Source organism: Mus musculus, chromosome 2, assembly GCF_000001635.26.
Source record: "Mus musculus strain C57BL/6J chromosome 2, GRCm38.p6 C57BL/6J".
Taxonomy (NCBI): Eukaryota; Metazoa; Chordata; class Mammalia; order Rodentia; family Muridae; genus Mus; species Mus musculus.
In genome coordinates, this window is record NC_000068.7 from 166,440,273 (window position 1) to 166,443,127 (window position 2,855).

General features: G+C 46.5%; 1 annotated feature.

The window, feature by feature from the left end:
* Positions 348–2,855: an enhancer, noted in NCBI's record as "VISTA enhancer mm673". NCBI's record gives its function as "enhancer in: neural tube[12/16] | limb[12/16]" and the evidence as "EXISTENCE:transgenic organism evidence [ECO:0001131][PMID:17130149]".

A 2,855-nucleotide genomic window follows, 5' to 3' on the forward strand; every position in this document is an offset into this window, starting at 1 on the left:
ATCCTCTATTATGTAGCGAATTTGCAAACAGCCTGAGCTACACCGGACTGAGGCAAAGCAAAACAAAACAAAAACAAAGGCAGGGATCTAAAAGTGAGACATTTGGTGCTGGAGAGAGCACTCACTGCTCCTGCAGAGGACTAAAGTTCAGTTCCCAGCGCCCACAGCAGGAGACTCACCACCACTACAACTCCAGCTCCAGGGGTCCCCAGCTCCAGGGGTCCAATGCTCCTTTCAGGCATGTGCTGGCACCCAAAGTCAGGTGTGCATACACACAGATAGAAAACAAATCTTTATTAAAGAGATAGAATAAAAAGACCACTGAATAGGCTACTCTGACCCCAGCACTCTGCTGCCCCCTATAGGTCACTTTTTTAGTTTTCCAGTGTATCCCTCATTACTTTCTCCTGCGAATACAAACAGAATGGGCAGCATCACTTTCGCCTTGCTGTAAGCCTTAACTTCACCTACATCCAATGAAAACACGATGAGCGGCTTCCCATCTTGATGTCACGTGGCACTTTGCTTACATGCAACAATAATAGAACCACCTCCTATCTGTACTTTATCCATTTCAGGCTCCCTCAGGATGCCCATACCCCACTGTCTTTATTTGGTTCGGGCTTTATTTTTAATCAGCCACCCGCAGAGGGATGTTCATATTGTTTCTGTCGATGGTTCCCACCAACAAAGCTGTGATGTATGAACTCAGTCATCAGTATCTAGATTCGGGGACCCACAGGAGAAAGACACAGGCGCCAGAGTGCTGGCACAGAGACCAAGAGCGTTTGTCACTTCACAGGGATGGCCGCTGATGGTGTAGCACAATTTGGCTTCCAGAGGCAATTGTCGGGAATGTATAGTTCCTCATGGTCCTATCAGCATAGAATAATCACCCATGTTTTTTAATTTTTCCCCTTAACGACAGTGAAAGCTTTATCTCTTGTATGTTACTGGGGCATACGATAGAGATGGCTCCATGGATAGGCGCTGGCCACACAAGCGTGAAGGCTAGAATTTGGGTCCTAAAAAACCTACCCAAAACCTGAGTAGACGTGGCAGCTGCCTGTTATCCAAACACATACAGGACCAAGACAGGAGATTCCTGGAGCGGGCTGGCAGGCCAGACTAGCCCAATCAGAGAACTCCCAACTCAGTGAGCAGCCCTGCCTATGATTGAGAGTTGTGGAGGATACCTAATGCATGTGCACACATGTGCACATGGACCTGAACATACGTGTGCCCATGCTCATGAGAACATGCATATACACACACACATGTACACCACACATATGCACATGCCAAGAGAAAAAAAAAAACATATTTTCATCAAAACCATGTATATTTAAAAGATAACTAGGATCCCATACATTAAATGGTCCCACTGGTAACCCATGACGGAAGAGTGACAATAATGTGGTTTGAACATGAGATGTCCTCTAAAGGCCATCTTGTTGCCATCTTGGTCCCCAGTACAGTGCTCAGAGATAGGGCTTTGGGCAAGCAATTGGATCATAAGGGCTCTGATCCAATCAGTGGGGGGATGTATTGATGTCGCCCAACCTGATGAACTACTGTGCTAACCCTAACCCTAAACCCTAAACCCTAACCCTAACCCTAACCCTAAACCCTAACCCTAAACCCTAAACCCTAAACCCTAAACCCTAACACTAACCCCTAATCCCCTAACCCTAACCCTAACCTAACCCCTAACCCTAACAAACCCTAACCCCTAATCCCCAACCCTAACCCTTACCAGAAGGTAGGGCTGATTGAAGAAAGCAGGCCACTGAGGGAGTCATGGCTGAGAAGGGCATGTCTCTTGTCACCCTGTCTGCCTTCTGTCAGCTGCGACATAAGCATCCTCCACCACGTCAGACCCGTAACTATGGCACTAACTAACCATAGACTGAAACTGGCTAGAGAGACCCTTCTCCTTCTAAACCACTCCTCTCAGACTTTGTCACAGGGGTGACAAGTTTGACTAGCACAATTGCCATGCCCATTCTGCCATGCAGGTGCCTTCAGGCACTCTGGATAAAATATTTCCAACATGATAAGTGTGACCCAACCCTCTGCCAGGGCCATGTAGCTGGAGAGTCAGCATAGCTCTTTAGAACTGTGTGAACTGAAGTCCCCAGAAATGAGCCACAGCCACGCTGGCCATTCTGCAAGGCTGATTGACAGGTTAGAATGTAGTAACTGTGGTGAGGTTGGAATGTTGCAGATCCAGAAGCCAAGTTATGTTGGACCATCTTAGGCCTAAGTAGCCATTTCTTGTCTGCCTCCGCGTGTGACCTAACACCCTTGTGACTATTAGATAAGTTATTTTGAAATGTATCACCGGACTCCTAACAAACTTTCACCAACCCAAATGCTAAGAATGTCAGTAGACAGCGTTTGAGGCCGATTGCAGTGATATTCCTACTTTGTTGGAAACCACCTATCTGATGTTTCTGCGGGCACATCTAAAAAGTGTTCTGATCTATGACTTTCTTTGTTCTAATGTTATAAGATATAACTTCATACAATTAATATACAATATAATGTATAACTTCATACAATTGAGTTTTATGAGAACTTGGAATTTTGGGGTACTCAAATCCGTGTCCCCAACCCATGGCTACTCAGGTCTGGCTCCAAAATAAGCCACCGTTCATTACCCTTGAGGTATGAGATGATTTTCCCACTGACAGTCTTGGAGCAGGGAGGGGGCACTTTTTGCAAATATAGGTCATTGGGCTGCTCACACATCCCTTACTATATGACACACGGTCTCTAGACCAGAACCCCCGTGCTGCCTCCACAGCCTGCCAAAGTGGAGGTGGCCTCAGGCACATCAGTGGCAGCTTGAT